This window comes from Abrus precatorius, unplaced genomic scaffold, assembly GCF_003935025.1.
Source record: "Abrus precatorius isolate BTA unplaced genomic scaffold, Abrus_2018 Scaffold8, whole genome shotgun sequence".
NCBI lineage: Eukaryota > Viridiplantae > Streptophyta > Magnoliopsida > Fabales > Fabaceae > Abrus > Abrus precatorius.
The window spans coordinates 13,450,608-13,470,346 of record NW_020874428.1 but is presented as its reverse complement, the minus strand read 5'-3'; the positions used below and the strand labels follow the sequence as shown (position 1 = coordinate 13,470,346).

At 32.6% G+C, this 19,739-nt stretch overlaps 1 pseudogene; it reads left to right on the top strand.

The window, feature by feature from the left end:
* Positions 1-561: 561 nt before the first annotated feature.
* LOC113874262 lies at positions 562-14,971 on the top strand (annotated as a pseudogene).
* Positions 14,972-19,739: the final 4,768 nt, after the last annotated feature.

Genomic DNA, 19,739 nt, shown 5'->3' with positions numbered 1-19,739 from the left:
GAAGAAAATTTAGATTTTTGTATTAAGTACTTGTAAACAAATGTAAGGAAATATTAATATATTAGGGAAGATTCTGCCAAAATTTACATTAGAAATTTGTTGTATTAAGTGAAAATATTCATATAGAAAAATATTCATATATTAGGAAAAATTCTACCAAAATTTATATTAGAAATTTGTTCTATTAAGTGTAAAAAAATATAGGAAAATATTCATATATTAGGGGAGATTCTGCCAAAATTTACATTAGATACATGTTTTATTAAGTGTAAACAAATATAATAAAATATTCATGTATTAGGGGAGATTTTGCCAAAATTTACATTAGAAATTTGTGTAATGTAAAATAAAAAGTTGATACAATATTGTGTATTTGTGTATTTGGTCTCTAAACATGTATTATATTTGTTTCAGATATGGCAGGTAAAGGTAAGAAAGGTGTTACTCGTGACAACACTGCTTTACCCACCGCTCCCACTTCCACTTTCACACTAGCTACTATGCAGACCTCACACTCAGGTCCATGCCCTCAATGAAGAACTGTAGAAGCAAAATGAAGAGATGTGGAAGAGCAAGGAAAGTGCATGCAAGAAGAAGTGGGCGAATAAAATGGAGAAAAAGATAGAGAAGAAGGTGGCATCGAGGACGCAGAGGGAGGTGCAGCAACAGATGCAGCAGCAGCATATGCAGATGCAGCAGATGCATGCATACTTTGAGCTCATGAAAGCAAGCACCTCTATACCTCTTCCTCCTCCTCCACTAGCTCCAACACCACCAATCTTCAGCTCTATACGTCATTCCTCTTCTGACTTTTCCTCTACTGGTGGTGATCAGAAGATAATCACACCGATTATTAGTGATACACAATGTTATTTTATTTTTTATATTATTTTTCTAGATGTTTACTTCTTCCTTTGTAATGAAGTTTTAATTTTACATTTTATAGATAACTTTTAATTTTAAATATATAATTTTGTATTTTTTATTATGTTTATAAATTGTGATAATTAAGAACAACGAGAAATAATTATGTTTATAAAAGAATGAAATAATTTTTTTAAAATTTCATAAATGAATTTTTTCTGTCTGTATTTTTCCGTCTGTAATTATTTACCGACGCGCATATTATAGACAAACTGTAGCCGTCTGTAATGCTAAAATTTGTCTATAATAGTGAAAAAATCCGTCTGTAAATCTGTCTATATTTTTGAGTTTTCTAGTAGTGGTGCTTCCTCTTCACAGCCACCCCCATCCGATCTAAGGAAATTCAGGGATAAGGACAGAGAGGATAGATTTAAAGAGATTCAGGATTGGTTAATCATTGAGGAAAAGAGAGTGAAGTTGAAACAAGGAGAATTTGATGAATTCAACAATGAGATTGAGAGGCGAGGATGGAGAACCTTGGCAGAACCAAGAGGGTATTATGATCCAGAAATTGGTAAAGAGATTTATGCTAATGCCAAGCCAGAGTTAAACTCAAGAAGGTTGGATACTGATAAATCCATATTTTACTACATTTTTAGTATAATTTTTTTTAATAAATAAGTAATAAGTACCAAATAAACTTGGAAATACCATAAAAAATGCATAATATTCATATTTGTGTAAATAGTTTAGAATTTTAGATTTTATTCCAATTCTGGATAATTTGACTCAAAAAGACTTTATTTTTGTGCAGAGGCTTGAGCTTAGACTTTGAAGTTGATATTGAAGTGAAAAAAGTTGAAAGAATTAAGCTTAAAGAGCAAGAATATGATGATAAGTGTTAGGCATAACCACTTTGAGTACATAGAGTTAACACTTTGAAGAAGAAAATCCATGAAGATCAAGTAAGTAGCAACCCTAAGTGCTGAAAGTGAACACTCCAGTAGAAGAAATCCTGAGGAGTCTTGTGAGTGTACACTCTGGTCGTTGAAAGTAGCCACTCACTCTGCGCGTGGGCATTCTGACCACTAAAAATAGCCACTCACTTTGTGCATGGACACTCTGACCACTTAAAGTAGCCACTCACTTTGCGCGTGGACACTGACCGTTTAAAGTGTCCACACAAAATAACATAATTTTGAAAATCACTTTTAAGTGTCGAATTTTGACGATTTTAGTTCTTACCTCAACTATATAAGCTTCTAGAAGACCTTTCATGTTATAATTCTTAGAGATTAAAGTGTAGAAGTAGAAAAGACAAAAAAAACATTATAAATAGAAGTTAAGAGTTCAGATTTGAAAGTCTTTTGCCATTTTTTGTTTTTATTTTTTCATTTCTACACCTTAGGAGAATTAGATAGGTAGGGGGCGACTTCCAAGCTCTTGACCTTGAGGAATCAGGTTGGGAATTGGATTTATGAAGAAATTCTGCAACTCCTCTTCTTCTACTCTTTCTCTCTCTTTTTCTTTTAGGAACATGTTCTAGTTTCTTTTTGTTAGGGATCCATGGATCCAGATTTGATATTGTGATGTAATTTTGGATCTGGACCTTGAGGTTTTAATTGAATTGAGTACGTGATTCTGTTCTTAATGCAGTTGGGAACTAGTATGTGATTTTCTTTTTAATACAGTTGTGAACTAATCCTTCATTCAATTGAACTTAGGGGAATCTTCATCAATTAAAATTGAGTTTATTTCTTAGATTTGAATCATACGCCTAGGTTATTGAGATCTTAGGAATAAGTATCATAATCTAGTAATCGTATAATTTCGAGAACTTAATGCAATATTTGATTGAATTTCACCTATGGAATTATGGAGATTTAGTTCAGTATTATGATTAATGAGGCAAGGAATTGTCCTTTGGTTAAAGAAGTAAAGTTGATTATTAATCAATTAGAATTCTTAAGATTCCAAAATATGATTATATTGCAATTGAACATCTGGTGAAGTGATTCCTAACTATTTTTCACATAGCATTTTATTACAAAATTCGTATTTCTATTTTACTATATTTTTTTGATTTCTGCATTTTATTATTTTTGTTTGTTAAATGATTCAAAACACTTCAAATTTGTGTGGCTCAACTAGTTATTGATTTGTGAAGTGGTAATTGATAAAATTAATCCTAAGGACGATACTTGGGACTCATATGAATTTCTAAATTTTATTACTTGTTACAACTACCTAGTACACTTGCTAGTTAGTTCTCTAATTTTGTAACAAGTTTTTGGCACCATTACCTAGTACACTTGCTACAACTACCTAGTACACTTGCTAGTACACTTGTTAAATATTTTTTGAAACCAAAATTTAATCATACTTTAACGAATTTTTAATTAACAAGTAGAATAAATAATAAATCTATCTATTTCAAATTCCTTATTATTCAATTTCTATTCTTCATCTCAAATTTATACTTATTAGGTTTTATTCATCCATAAGTCAAAATATTAAGTTTATTTCTTTCATATACATCACATATAATTGCAAAAAATATTATAAAAACAAAATAAACATTTTTTATATAAATTAAAGTATCGATCACTATAACGACATATTTATTGACGAAAATATTTAACACGTTCGATAAATATACATATGCGATGAACATATTTCATCCGAAAATTAAACTGTTTCCTTTTGGTGGATCCAAAATCAAACGTATGAAACTAATTATTCTTCACAAATGAAAACAAACAAAAATTTGTTTGCATTTTTGAAAAGAAAGAGAAAACTCTTTTTAAAAATCAAACAAGCATTCCCTAATTTTATTCTTTTGTCTATCTTGGTTTATAAAAGACAAAAATTAAAATTAAAGAAAGTTAAGCATTTGACAATGGTTATTTCATTTATACAAATACTTTTCAGCGTTACATAGGATATTTATTATATATTTTTATCAGTTAGTAGTATAAAATTTTGGCATTTGTAGTATATTAAATTAAACTTTAAAAATATGAATATAATTATGATATTTAATCAAGATGTAAAGAGCGTTCCACCACTGCAAGCCACAATGAAGTTATTTATCGAATGACTAGTATTATTATTATTTTCTAGAGGAATTATCCATTTCGGATTAGTCTCGGCTCATTCAGAGTAATGATAACGAAGTTAATTGCAAATGTCTTTGTCAAATACTGACCAATATTTTGAGAATATTGATTACAATTAAATTTTTTAATATTATTTATTAAAAACTTGTTTATAATTTTTAATGTAATTTAATACAATTTTTATTTTTTTTTTTGGTTCTTTAACTTAGCAAGACCGTTTTTATTCTTTTTTTTTCTATTTTTCTAAGATAAATAATGTAATAAATTTAAAATAAGTGTATAATAATTCAAATTAATAAAAAAATATGTCAGAAAAATTATGTTAGTAGACTAATTCAGTTAAACTGAAGGTCTAAATCAAAATTTAACGACTAAACCAAATTAACATTGGACCAAGGTCTCACCAGCGGAAACTGTATTCAATTGCAAAATTAAAAGTTATACAATAATATATATATATATATATATATATATATATTATTGTATATTTTTTTATAAAATTAATTTATCTAATAAAATTTTTTAAATAATGTTAAACATATTCATTTGTAAGTTTAAATTTTGATTCTCATACTTGATTTAGATTCGTAAGTTAGACCCTATTGATAAAAAATTAGTAAATCAGTTCTTATATATGTTTATTCTTTATTTAATTCTTGTCGTTAAGTTTAAAGTAAACGACATTAAATAAGTAAATGATTAAACTGAGAATAAATATACGTATGAAGACTGATTTACAAATTTTTGTATATGCAAGAACTAACTTATAAATTTTTTACATATAGATCAAGACTAACTTAGGAATCTGAGTCAAGAGTATTTTGTAAATTTGCAAGACACTTTTGGTTTTACATTAATTTTGATGGTATCCAGAAGAGAACGATGTACATGAATGCATTGGTTATTTTGCTGTTAGCAAAGTTGATGAGGGTGCATTTGAGAATGGAGAGGGTTTTGATGAAGGATTGAGGTTTGAGGTGGATAAGGGTGAAGTGATTAAGAAAAGAAGGGAATTTAGTGAATATTGTTGAGAGTTTGTTGAGTTTTGGGAATAAGAAGTTAAGAAAGAAAGAGATTTTTACTCCATTGAAATTTATGCAAGGGAAGAAGAATGGAGAGAGTGGAATTAGAGATGGAGCTGAGGGGAGGATAGGAGTGATGAAGTAGTTGAGAAAATAAGATAATTTGGTAAGGATTGTTAAGAGTTGATAGAGTTTTAGGGATGTGAGAGGTCAATAGAAGAAGAAACTTTGACCTTTATTTAAGGTTAAAATCGCAAGGTGGAGAAGTATAAAAACTAGGGAAAGAAAATGACAAATTTTTGTTTATTCACTTCCTTTATATTTAACTCAAATTTATAAGTTAGTCTTACATAAAAAAAATTCTAAATTAATTTATATTTTTTTAATTTTTTTTTTTTATTTATTGTCATTTGTCTCAAGTTTAATAAAAAAATTAAATTGAAAATAAATATACATTTAGAGATTTATAAAAAAATTTATATGTGAAAACTAATTTATAAATTTGAGTAAAGTATAGATACTAAAATACTATTTAAATATTATTTATATATTCCTACGAGTAAACCTAGTTATTAAATATTTGAGTCAACCCATCATGTTGAACATCGCCATCTTATTCCCTTCATAAATTTACTAAACTAAAGTCTGCAAGAATTTAGTTATTTTTCTCAATTCAGTATCTTCTCTCTATTTATGTTTGGGACTCGCAGACATTGACGAATGTAAGACATCAAATCATACATGCATAAGTGAAAAAAATTGTGTCAACACCTTTGGGATTGGGTCCTACGAATGTTTCTGTCCCAAGGGCAATCCGGAAATGGAACAAAGGATGAACCGTTTGTCGTTGGTAAAGTAACTAAGCACATTCAATTTATTTTATTTTATTTAGTTAAATTATTATGATTATTCAAAACACAATAAAAATATAAAGAGTAAATATTATTAAATTTTATAATGTTTAATATTATCAATACAATAAATTTTATAATTTCCTGTATTTTTAATAAAAATTTATTATATATAAAATATTAATAGTGTTTTTTGACGTACGAAAAAAAAAACTGTTATTACTATTAAGAAATGTTAAGTAGTGTTATTTTAAAATTAAAAATTAATAATTTTGGTAAAAGAAATATTATCAATATTATTTTTTAAAAAAATTACATATTTTGTTGTTAGTATTTTCCTTCTCATGCATATCTCTGTTCATTCAGTGTGCTTGCTATTGATACTTGTTGAAAGAGCAATTCAAGAATGTTGTTCACCATATTTTGAATGCAGAAGGAGCAGCAGGAATTGTTGTTCTATTTGTGGGGATTACCTCATTGTACTCGATATAGCAGAAAAGCAAGCTCATCAAACTTAGGCAGAAATACTTTCATCATGAATGACGCTCCTATTTTGCTACAGCAAGTGTATAACAGAGAAAACTTCACCAAAATTACCCAAATTTTCACAGAAGACCAACTGAAGAAGGCCACCGACAACTTTGACGGGAACTTAATCATTGGTAGAGGAGGTTATGGTACAGTTTCCAAGGGATATCTAGCAGATAACAAAATTATTGCTGTCAAGAAGTCCAAAATTGTAGATAAGAGTCAAAATGAACAATTCATTAATGAGGTTATTGTTTTATCTCAAATCAATCATAGAATGTGGTAAAACTCTTAGGATGCTGTTTAGAGACAGAAGGTCCTTTATTGGTCTATTAGTTTCTTAACAATGGTACCCTTTTTAATTTTATACATGCTGACAGACAGGTAAACAGTGCGACATGGAAAACCCGTTTAAGGATTGCAGCAGAGGCAGCTGGTGCATTAGCATATTTGCCCTCAGAAGCTTCTATACCCATTATTCATAGAGATGTGAAGACTTCTAAGTTCTAGTGGCCTATGTAACTTATAGTATGATTCTAATTAATGATTTAATGTGATGGTAGTTAAATATAAAATATAGGGTAATTGAGGGTATAATTATAAATACAATTATAAGGAAACTCTTCCCTCTCCCTTCATATAAATAAAAGAGCAGTTACCAAATAGAGGTTACGACATTTCCTATTTTTTCACTTTCACAGTCTCTGAGTGAGCTCACGGTAAACACAATAAAGGAACTTCCTCTCAACCATCTGAGAGAAGCTGAAAGAGAAAGGAAGAGTGAGGAAAATACCAAGGAATCAATGACATCAAAGAGAGAGGTAACATTAAAAAACAATGGATTTAGGTTAGTGCTCTCTAAATGCTTAATTGTGTGAGAACCATATATTGTGTTGTGAGAGTAACGTAATTCAAGATCACAAAAGGGAAAAGGTAATTTCATAATAGTTATTACATAATAGAAATTACATAATGGATTAAAGAAAATTCTAACAGTTGGTATCAGAGCAAGGTTGTGAATTTCGTTGATTCTCCATAAGAGATTGGTTCTCCATTAAAGTTTTTCCCAAATTACATGAACCCTAGGTATTTTATATGATGGATTGGCATTATTTTGATGTTGAATAATTGTTTTGGATTCAATAATTGAAAACCCTAAGGTTTTGGAAGTTAGAAACATTGGATTTTGAATCTGTAATATGAGTAGGGCCATGTATCAATGATCAGGGCCATATATCAGTAAGCAGGGCCATGCATCAGGGAGTAGGGCCACGCATCAGGAACAAGCACGACCATGCTTCAACGAAGCAAGGCCTTGCATAATGGAAGCATGTAACGCCCCGAATTTCAGTAATATTATTTATTGATAATTATATAAATCTAAATGTATATTCATGTGTATATTTTTAGATATATGTTGTGAATATGTATGTGTATTAAGTACATGGATGTGTGTATATATGTGTATGTATGACTGGTTGGGCTGAAATAGGCTAAGTGCCTAAGTGCAGGGCGTGATACTGGGTTGTTCTCACTGTAGCGAGAGGGTCCTGGGAGGAAGGACCAGAATTGTCGCCTTCTCGCTGTAGTGAGAGACGTCTCACTGTAGCGACAGATCGACAGTTTGGGGTGCATTTTTGGGTGCAGTTTCGCTGTAGCAAGAGGGTCTCGCTGTAGCGAGATTCTATAGAAACCAGAATACAGTTTTCTTTGGTTTTTTCGCTGTAGCGAGAAGGCGTGCGCTGCAGCGAAGGGACCTCGGTTAGGGTTCGGAGAGAGTTATTTCTCCCTCTCCTTTCGATCCTCTCATTCCCAAAGCCCTATTACACCGATTAATTGCCTCCAAAGCCATTCGGAAGCGAGATTGGAACTTAGAGATGAGTTTTAAATAGTTAAGGTTTTCATTTTTTTTCCTTTTCTCTGTTTTTGGTGATTTGTGGGGTTCTCATGGAATTTTTCCATGTGTTTAGGCCGAAAGTCATGTGGGGAGCATTTTCGTAGTTGAGTTCAGACGTGGGTCTTCAATCCAAGGTAAAGGGGGACTCTACCCTACTCCTTTATATATGATTTACTGATATTTTGTTTGATATTGTGATGTGATTGAGTAGAGGGTAGGAAATTGCTGAGATATGTGATGTAGGCACTTGTGCTGTTTATACATGTGTGTATATCTGAATGAACATTGTGAAAATGTGGGCCCAAGGGCCGTGTAATATGAATGAAAATAGGTTAGGGGCCGTGTGACATGAATGAATTGTGGGCTATGTGTTGTGTGTGATGTGAAAATGAAATATGAGCCTAGTGCCGTATAGTGGAACAAATATGGGCCTAGTGCCGTGTACTGTTAAATGTGAGCTATGTGCCGTATATTGAAATATGTGTGACTGAGGCATAGTAGCGCCGTTGTAATGTGCTGTGGATGGTTCAATGATACACTGGGGATGTGAAAGATGAAGACAGTAGGAATATCTTGGGGACGGGGGAGTGGTGGTGACACCTTCATCGAAGCATGGCCATGCGTTAAGTAAAAGCACGGTTGTGCATAGGAATTTTACGGTAGAATAAGGAATATAATTCATAAAATATATAGATAATTTTAGAATTACATCAAAGTGAATTTTACTCACCAAAGTGATTAAATTCTCAAGTTAATTAATTCTAAATTACATTATCATAATGAGAACTTCACAATTTAGTGCTTAATTTTAAGGGTAGCTTGTTAGTCACCAAAGTGACCTAGTTTTAAAAGTTCTTTAAGCATTTAATTGTGTGTTATAAATTGTTCAAAATTGTTTGATGCTATATGGAAACAAAGAGTGAACAATTTAGCTCATTAATTATAATGCTAGGAGATTGCCCAAAGGTGGATCATTGCATATGATTAATGATATTAAGGAGACATGTAAGCACTTCATAATATGTTTGTATATCCAAAGATGACTTGCATATTGGTTTGAGTGATTGGTTGTCAATTAAAGTTGTTTATTAGCATCATTATAGATAAATTGTGTATTTAGGCGTTACCCAGAGGTAAACTTAGATGCATAATTGATGACAGTTGACTGTCCAAATCCATTAAGTTTATTCAAAGCATAAATGTTTAAGCATGTGTTAAATATTTCAGTCTCTATGAATGCGTATGGCATGAGCAATGTCGTAGTTAAGTTCAATGGGCTTAATTATGATGATTGGGCTGAACAAGTTCAATTCCAGCTAGGTGTTATGGACTTAGACCTAGCAATCATTATGGAAAAAGAGCCTACAGCCATCACAGGGACCTGTACTGAAGAGGAAAGAACTCTTCGTGAGGCTTGGGAAAGGTCGAATAGGCTGAGCTTGAGCTTACTGAAGATGACTATGGCTGAAAATGTGAAACCATCAATGCCAAAGACTGAAAATGCTAGGGAATTTATGACAAAGATAAAAGAGTATGCACAATCAGACATTACTGACAAGTCCATTACAGGCACCCTGTTGACTGAGCTAACTACTAAAAAGTTTGATTGGTCACGGCCCATTCATGACCATGTGACTGACATGATCAATCAAGCGACAAAGTTGAAATCAATGGGCATGGAGGTAAAGGAATTCTTTCTAGTACAGTTCATTTTAAACTCACTCCCTCCTGAGTTTGGTCAATTCCAGGTGAATTACAACACCATTAAGGATAAATGGAACATACAGGAAATTAAGGTCATGCTGGTTCAGGAGGAAGGGAGGCTGAAGAAAGTGAAAGAACACCCCGTCCATCTCACATTTTATGAAGGGGCTAGTAGTAGCAAGGCTAAGCCAGGTAAGAAGGACAACAAGGACAAGAAAGATAAGGCCTTATTAAAGGTTCATGAAGGTCGAATCCAGAAGGGCCAGAGGTGCTTCTTCTGCAAGAAGACTGGTCACTTCAAGAAAGATTGTCCGAAGAGAAAGGTTTGGTTCGAAAGGAAAGGTATATATTATGTTTCAATATGCTTTGAATCAAATCTTATTAAGGTACCTAAAAATACCTAGTGGTTAGATTCTGGTGCAACTACTCATGTGTCACATGTAATGCAGGGATTTCTTTCGATCTAGCCCATAAGCGGAACTGAAAAGTTCTTGTACATGGAAAATAGAATAAAGGCACGGATAGAAGGAATAGGGACTTACAGATTGATCTTGCATACTGGTTGCTGCATAGATCTAGAAAAGTGTCTTTATATTCCTGAATGTGCTAGAAATTTAGTTTTTGTTGCAAAGTTGGATGAATTTGGTTTTAATTTTAAGATTGGAAATGGTATATTTTCTTTGTATAAACACTTGTACTATTTTGGATCTAGTACATTAATTGATGGTTTATATCGTTTCAATCTTAATGTTAAATTTGATGCATCTCTGTTTCATGTTGAGAATGCTATTAGTGGTAATTTGAATGTTCGTAATGAATGCTTTGCTTTCTGGTGGCATCAAAGGTTAGGTCACATATCCAAAGAAAGGATGATGAGGTTAATGAAAAGTGAAATTTTACCTCAATTGGATTTTGTTAACTGGGATGTATGTGTGGATTGTATTAAAGGAAAACAAACTAAACACACATCAAATAATCCAGCCACAAGAAGCAGTCAACTCTTAGAGTTGATACACACTGATATTTGTGGTCCGTTTGACATCCCACCTTGGGGTGGTAAAAGATATTTCATTACCTTTATTGATGACTACTCACGTTATTGTTATCTGTATGTGTTGCATGAAAAATCTCAATCAGTGAATGTCTTATAGGTGTTCATTGATGAGGTGGAAAGGCAACTGGATAGAAAGGTAAATGTTATGAGGTCAGATAGAGGTGGTGAATATTATAGAAAATCTGATGAAAGTGGACAATGTCCAGGTCCATTTGCAAAACTTCTGGAAAGTCGAGGCATATGTGCACATTATACTATGCCTGGTACACCACAACAAAATAGTGTGGTTGAAAGGCGGAATCGTACTATCATGGAAATTGTTAAGAATATGTTGAGTTACAGTTCTCTACCTATGTCTTTGTGGATGTACGCATTAAAGACCCCTGTGTATCTGCTTAATAGAGTTCCTAGTAAGGTAGTTCCAAAGACTCCTTATGAACTGTAGACAGGAAAGAAACCCAGTTTAAGACACATTCATGTCTGGGGTTGTCCAGCAGAAGTAAGAGTGTATAATCCACATGAAACGAAGCTTGATGCTAGAACCATAAGTGGTTATTTCATCGGCTATCCTGAAAAATCAAAGGGGTATAGATTCTACTGTCTTAACCATAGTATGAGAATAGTTGAATCTGGAAATGCAAGGTTCATTGAAAATGATTAGTTTAGCGGGAGTGGTGAAACACGAAAGGTGGAAATTAAAGAGACACGTACGGAAACTCCTGTAGTTGGTGTCTCTTCTCCAGTTGTTGTTCCTCTTGTTGTATCACGGTCACACAACATAAGGAGACAACAAGTTAATGTTCCAAACTCATAAGAACAACATATAGAGGATGAACCAGCTGAAAATGTGCAAGTCACAAGTGAGCAAGAGGAAGGTGAACCACAAGAGATAGCATTAAGGAGGTCTGTGAGGCAGAAAAGACCAGGTATTTCGAATGACTATGTGGTTTACTCACTTGAGCATGAATGTGACTTGAGTATTGATGAGGATCCAGTCTCATTTAAACAAGCCATAGAATGTTACAATTCTGAAAAGTGGTTGAATGCCATGAAAAAAGAGTTAAAATCAATGAGTGACAACAAGGTATAGGATCTAGTCGAGTTGTTTGAAGGTTCAAAACGAGTCAGTTACAAGTGGGTCTTTAAGACCAAACGTGACTCAAAAGGCAACGTTGAGAGATACAAGGCTAGACTTGTTGCTAAAGGATACACTCAAAAGGATGGCATAGACAATAAAGAGACTTTTTCTCCAGTTTCAAAGAAAGACTCTTTAAGAATTGTTATGGCTTTGGTGGCTCATTATGACTTAGAGCTTCACCAAATGGATGTAAAGACCGCCTTTCTGAATAGTGACTTGGAAGAGGAAGTTTATATGGATCAGCCATATGGCTTCTTGACCGCAAGTAAAGAAAGTATGGTGTGTAAGTTAAAGAAACCAATATATGGGTTGAAACAGGCTTCTAGACAATGGTATCTTAAGTTCAATGATACCATCACGTTATATGATTTTGTAGAGAACACTGTTGACCGGTATATCTATATGAAGGTCAGTGGGAGTAAGTTCATCATTTTAGTCCTGTATGTTGATGACATTCTTCTTGCTACTAATGATGTTGGGTTGTTGCATGATGTAAAAGAATTTCTCTCTAAGAACATTGAGATGAAAGGTATGGGTGAGGCTTCTTATGTGATTGGAATAGAAATATTTCATAATAGATCACAAGGATTATTGGGATTGTCTTAGAAAGGCTACATCAACAAAGTATTAGAGAGATTCAAAATGGAAAAGTGCTCATTAGGAGTTGTTCCAATTCAAAAGAGAGACAAGTTTAGTGAAATGCAATGTCCCAAGAATGAGTTGGAGTAGAAAACAATGGAATCTATTCCCTATGCATTAGTGGTCAAGAGTTTAATGTATGCTCAGACATACACTCGGGCTTATATCAGTTTTGTTGTTGGAATGTTAGGCCGATATCAAAGTAATCCTGAAATGGACCACTAGAAGGCTGCAAAGAAAGTCCTTAGGTATTTACAAGGCAGCAAGGACTACATGCTTACTTATAGGAGATCTAGTCAACTGGAAGTGGTTGGCTACTCAGATTCAGACTATGCTGGATGTGTAGACTCAAGGAAATCGACCTTTGACTATATCTTTTTGTTAGCTAGAGGTGCAATTTCATGGAAGAGCGGATAGGACTCCATTATTGCTACGTCTACCATGGAAGCAGAATTTGTGGCATGCTTTGAGGCCACTATTCATACTTTGTGGCTGCGGAACTTTGTCTTAGGGCTTGGTATTGTTAATAATATAGAAAAATCATTGAGAATGTACTGTGATAATTCTGCAACCATCTTCTTCTCTAAGAATGATAAGTATTCAAAGGGAGCAAAGCATATGGACTTAAAATACTTATCAGTGAAAGAAGAAGTGCGAAAACAGAAAGTGTCTATTGAGCATATTGGTACTGATTTAATGATAGCGGATCCGTTAACTAAGGGATTGCCCCCTAAAATATTTTCTGGCCATGTTGGTAGAATGGGCATTATAGTCAAGTCCTTATTAGTATGATTGTGTGATTCACATATATGTGTATAGATTGTTTTGCTCATATTATTGTAGACATTTTGAGAATTCAATAAAAGTATTATTTCTGCTTGTTTACTTGTTATCTGAATTGTGTTAATGTACATGTATGATTTGAGTTTGATAACAGGTTGAGTGTTAAAAACACATAAGAGTTACAGTCTGTAGTATGATTGATTAAAGCTATTTTGATTTGGGTTGGTTCTGTGATACTTGGAAGGAATCATGTCGTCAAATGACTTGTGACCGCCATGATCCGATCAACTAAAATCATTAAAAGATGATGACTTGATATTATCAATGATATGCGCACTTACAATTCATTGAATCTTCAAGTCGTCACATACGCCAAGTGGGAGATTGTTAGATTATTTTAATAATCTTATTATAGTGGCCTATGTAACTTATAGCATGACTCTAATTAATGATTTAATGTGATGGTGGTTAAATATAAAATATAGAGTCATTGAGGGTATAATTGTAAATACAATTATAAGGAAACCTCCCCTCTCCCTTCATATAAATAAAAGAGCGGTTACCAAATAGAGGTTACGACATTCCCTATTTTTTTACTTTCACGGTCTCTGAGTGAGCTCACAGTAAACACAAGAAAGGAACTTCCTCTCAACCATCCGAGAGGAGCAACATCAAAGAACAACAGATTCAGGTTAGTGCTCTCTAAACCCTTAATTGTGTGAGAACCATATATTGTGTTGTGAGAGCAACATAATTCAAGATCACAAAAGGAAAAAGGTAATTTCATAATAGTCATTGCATAATAGAAATTATATAATGGATTAAAGAAAATTCTAACAGTTGGTATCAGAGCAAGGTTGTAAATTTCGTTGATTCTCCATAAGAGATTGGTTCTCCATTAAAGTTTTTCCCAAATTACATGAACCCTAGGTATTTTATATGATGGATTGGCATTATTTTGATGTTGAATAATTGTTTTGCATAATAGAAATTACATAATGGATTAAAGAAAATTCTAACACTTACAACTTACAAAGTGTCTGATTATGATGTTTCAAGGTTGGTTCCACTTGACCAAATTGAATTAGCCCCAATGGTGCAAGGAGATCCAGAATACATGCAAATAAGTCAATTAACTGCAAAGAAAGATGTGTATCGTTTTGGTGTAGTATTGGTAGAGTTGCTTACTGGGAGAAACCTTTTATTTTTGCCAAGAAAGAAGAGGAAAAAATGTCTTGCTTTGCACTTTCTATCTTGCTTGAAAGAGGATCACTTGTTTGAAGTTTTTCAAGTTGGCATTTTAAACGAAGGAAATAAAAAGGAGATCGTGGAGGTTGCTATTCTTGCTACAAAGTGCTTGAGACTCATTTAGGAGGAAAGGCCTAGCATGAAGGACGTGGCAATGGAATTGGAGAGAATAAGGGTCATAGAGAAGTTCTAATGGATCAAAAGGGACAAAATCTGGTGGAGACTCAAAACTTGCTTGATGAAACATTATCTAGCGTTTATGCACGTGGCGATAGTTGCAGCCATCAATATAGTAATGGGTATGACAACATCATGGATAGTGTACTAATTGCATTGAAAAATGGGAGATGATAATGGCAATGGCAGCATACAGCCTTATATAGTTTTAATGAAATTATGTTTATTATTTTCATATGTGTGGATATGTATGTATGCAAGCATTCTAGTATGTTATGCAGATAGGTTAGAAGAATGTATCCTCAATAACCTTTTCTTCATGACAAACAAAATAATTATATACATAAGTTGTTATGTGATGGAAGAAAAACATATTTTGTTACCAATTCATTGCAAATTATATCTAGGTATCTTATAAGTTGCGTTGCTACCAATTCATTTCAAATTAACATGTTTTGGTTGCTCAATTCTTAAGTTCTATCCAGTTACATATATGTCTTAGTTTCGCATATATTATACCAACATGATGAAGACTAATGTCACTGAGAAATCCAAAGATGAATTCTTGTGAACGTCATTCACCTAAAAACATATGAAGCCAAAAGACCATACACTACACCAAAAATGAGTTTTTGGAGTGTTAACTTAGACAACAGTCAATAAAAGTCGCTTTGTAACTATATATTTAAAGAGCGGTTTTTTATTAACCGCTCTCAGAAGTTAACTGCTCTCTAAAGTCACACATTAGAGAAGGTTAATAAAGAACTCATCTCTAATCTCATTCTTAGAGAGCGGTTAATAATGAACTGTTCTCTAATGTTATTAAAGTCATTTATAAATGAAACACGCTTAGCACATTTCTTCTTCTTAGCTAAAAGAAACTGGTCTCTTTTACTATAAGTTTCTTCTCTGCTTTCTTATACTCTCTTCATCTTCTTTGTTAGGCAACTCTTTCCATCTACTCTCGCTCGCTAACAAATTGATTTATTTTTTTTACAGCTATAGATACCTTTTCATTTAGTCTGCTCTCTTCATCTGCTCTACTCTAACAAATTAGTTTTTTTTTCACATCTGTAGATACTTCTTCATTCTCTCTTTCTTTCTTTTTCTCTCTATTAATGTTAAATTATCCTATTAATTTGTTCTCTTTTTCTCTACTTACTTATGTTTAGTTCATGCAGATGTGTGACTGTTTGATTAATACCAAATATATAAACTCAAGATTTAATTTTGATTTGTGATAAAAATAAAAAAAAGCTCACAAAGAAATCAATTCCTAATTTTGATTTAAACATAATAATAAATTAATTTTATTTTGCAATAGAAAACTAAAAAAAAAATCAATTTCAAATTTCAAATTCGCGGTTTACATCTATACTTTAGAGAGCGGTTCCACGCGAAACCGCTCTTTACTTGTATTTTGGATAGCGGTTTCGCATAGAACTATTCTCCAATCTTAAAATTTAAGAGTAGTTGTTTAACCGCTCTATTAAATATAATACAACAGATAGCACAAGATTTTAAAGTAGTTCTAAATACTCTCTAATTCAAAAAGGAACCGCTCTTTGATCTCCATTCAGGCGTAATGATAACAAGTTCCTTATACTTTGTTTTCGTATCCATGAGATGTTAGGTTGCAAAGAATGATGAAAATAAAAATGTTACCATCAATATCACCTCTTGAAAAAAAATTAATTCGATAAAATAAATATAAATATCACAAGCACAATGCTATATATGGTTCCAGGGTAGCATGAGAAGAGACGGAGTAAATACGGATCAATATCATGAGATGAAAATATTTGTCATTCCTTTTATGCAAACTTATTGCTTTACAAGAATTACATCAATAATTTCTATCTACCTAGAAAATTAAGCGTCACTATGTTATTTTAAGATTTAAAGTTAATATTATTGAGGAAAATATAACCAACATATGAACATCAAGGATGTTAATGTTACAAGAAGTATTATAGCAGATATTGTAGACATGCTTCTACATAGATTTTACAAGAGGAATTGTTATTAATAAGTTTATCCTGTCCAATGTGGAACTGTTACTCCAATATCTTTACAATGGACTATCTTCAGAGTCTCAGATCAAGATCAACGAATCTACAGGAGTGTGATTCTGGTTTACAAGCATCACATGAGGTGAATCTCTGAAACAGATTTGCCAAATTTGAATGCTTTCTTCAAATCAGCAGTGTGTAATGAGAAGGACAGCACTGAGTTATACAGTTAAAGAGAGGTTGCTACCTAGTGTATGAAATGAATCAGCATTAGACCTTTCCATCTGTCGTTGGAATACTATCTTTTTTGGAGTTCAAGGAAGAGGAAGAAGTGGACACGGAATTTGTGCCTTTGGAGGGAGAAGATGAAGGAGAGGGTAGCTTCTTTGGCAACATCTGTTCCCAGTGTTCTTTGGGTAATCTTGACCCTTCTGATAGAATAACAAAGGCAAGAAGGGTCAAAAGCAAGCACTGTTGCCTCCAAGAACCTATCATGATGTGAGTAGTGTTACTCTCACTCAGAAGTGCACAGAGCCCTCCTTTGGCTTTCAGAAAAGAGCAGCTTTAGAGAGCTTCTGGCAGCAGACATGTTCAGTGATGTAGGGAGCTTGCCAAGTTGTTTGTTTGGAAAAGGGTGTGTCAATGACAGACAATGAGGTATTTGATAATGCTAAGCTGTTAAGCAACCCATGTTGTTGCTCTCATTGTCTAATACAATAATAGAATCTTAGTGCGCATGTGTGTGGAATATGAAGAACACTAAAATATTCACTCATACCCTTTACCAGTTGGATACTGATATTTAATTCTTCATGTATTTGTCAGTATATCTTTGTTGTCAAACTTGTTCAAAGTGTGTATAATAAGCAGTGTTGTGGCCTGTGGCCGTTATGTGGCATATGCGGGAGATTTTCTTACTCTTTTTGCAAATCATATCTTCTTAGTGGTTGTCAAAAATTATTATACACCTAAGTTTTGTGTTTATTGTTAAACAATCTGTAATATTAGCACAATAATTTAAGTAACTTATGATAAAAACCAAGACTGCGCTTCCTGACCTTCAAAATTTCGTAAAGAATAAAATTGTTATAGAGACACATGTACAGTAAAGTATAATGTTGTATTGATGCTGGCTAACCTAAAACCACATTTTTGTCATTAATTAAAGTCTCATCATCGAAACCTTGCAAGTCTAGGTTAACTAGGCCGAAGCCGATCTCTAGTATAATAATCTTCATAAATTTCAATCATGCAAACATGAGGAAAATGGTCTTTCTTCAGTACTTACCTTAGCTTAAAAAGCTAAAAGTGGCAAGTTCAATAAGGAAAAAGTTGGTTCATTTGATTGAGTCTACCAAAAGTCCCCCCAAAGAAAAGCATCTTTATATTTTTGTTTGCTGTTTACCCAACAATGGAGTGTATTAACTATATGAAGATACTGGGATACATGGTGTCAGTGAGAAGTGGATAATTTTTAAGAAGTCAGTGTTAGGACCTCTTTTGATCAGTTGAAGGGCACATATATACAAGGGATATACATCATATTCATAAACAAATTAACGCACTTAAACGCAGGTGCAATTTATACACGATTCTAGTTAAGTGGCTACTACTAGCTTGAGCTTTTAATTATGCTCATAAATTTGTATATTTTCTTTTATAAAATAAAGAAAAGTAGAAAGAAAAAAGAGAGAAGAAGATAATAAGACAGTGATGTGAGGGAGAAAAATTTGTTCTAGAATTTTTTATGAAAACAATTTGAATGGTTTGAAAATTATTCCACCAGTGATTTTTTTTTAAAAAAAAAAATCTTCTAAGGTTATTAAGTGAACATAATAATTTTGTGTCTCTAAATTTTATTTTATGAAAAACTATTATTGAAAGATTGTCGGGTTAAAGCTACTATAATAACTACTTGTTTAGTTGGAACTTGGAAGGTGCTAAATGCAATAACATCTACCATGCAAGTGGTAGGGTCAAATTCTTTTCCAAACTGCTTTTTTGTCGCCTACACCTCCACCATCACTTTATTTATTTCTCTACTTACAGCTTTTCTAAACTATTAGCAATTGGACATGAGTATAAGCAAACATTTTAAAATGAATGAAACAAGTTCACTGTCTGGTCTTCTTAGAGATTGTGTTTGGGAATGAGATCAATCACAATTTCCCTAGTCACAAGAACATCCAAGAAAATAAAGACAAAATATCTAGATTGACAACTATTTTCTGCTTGAGTTATTCATTGTTTGGAATACATTCACAAGCAAGGTGTAGATAATTGTGGTACTTACGGCTCCAATTATGGTTACAATTTGATTGTTAAAACCTATAGAAACCTGATATTACAATGAAAGTAATGTACATTTTTTAATATATTCTATATTATTGATTAAAACTTCATTAATACCAAAAATATTTTTACAACAAGTTTTTACATTCATTAATAATTAAATAATTTAACAAAAAGTGCACTGACATGTTTAAAAATAATAAAAATTCTTTAATATCAATTGTTTAAATAACTAATATAGAAAGTACTTTTTATTTTAGTTTAAATTAAACTGACGAAAGAAATACTTTTATATAAATTTTTTATAAAAAAAACACTACAAAATTACAAAAAATTAGAAAATTTTGAAAAACAATTTTGTTCAAACCTCCTTTAGAGTTCAGTGCTCAAGTTCGGTGTATAATTTATATA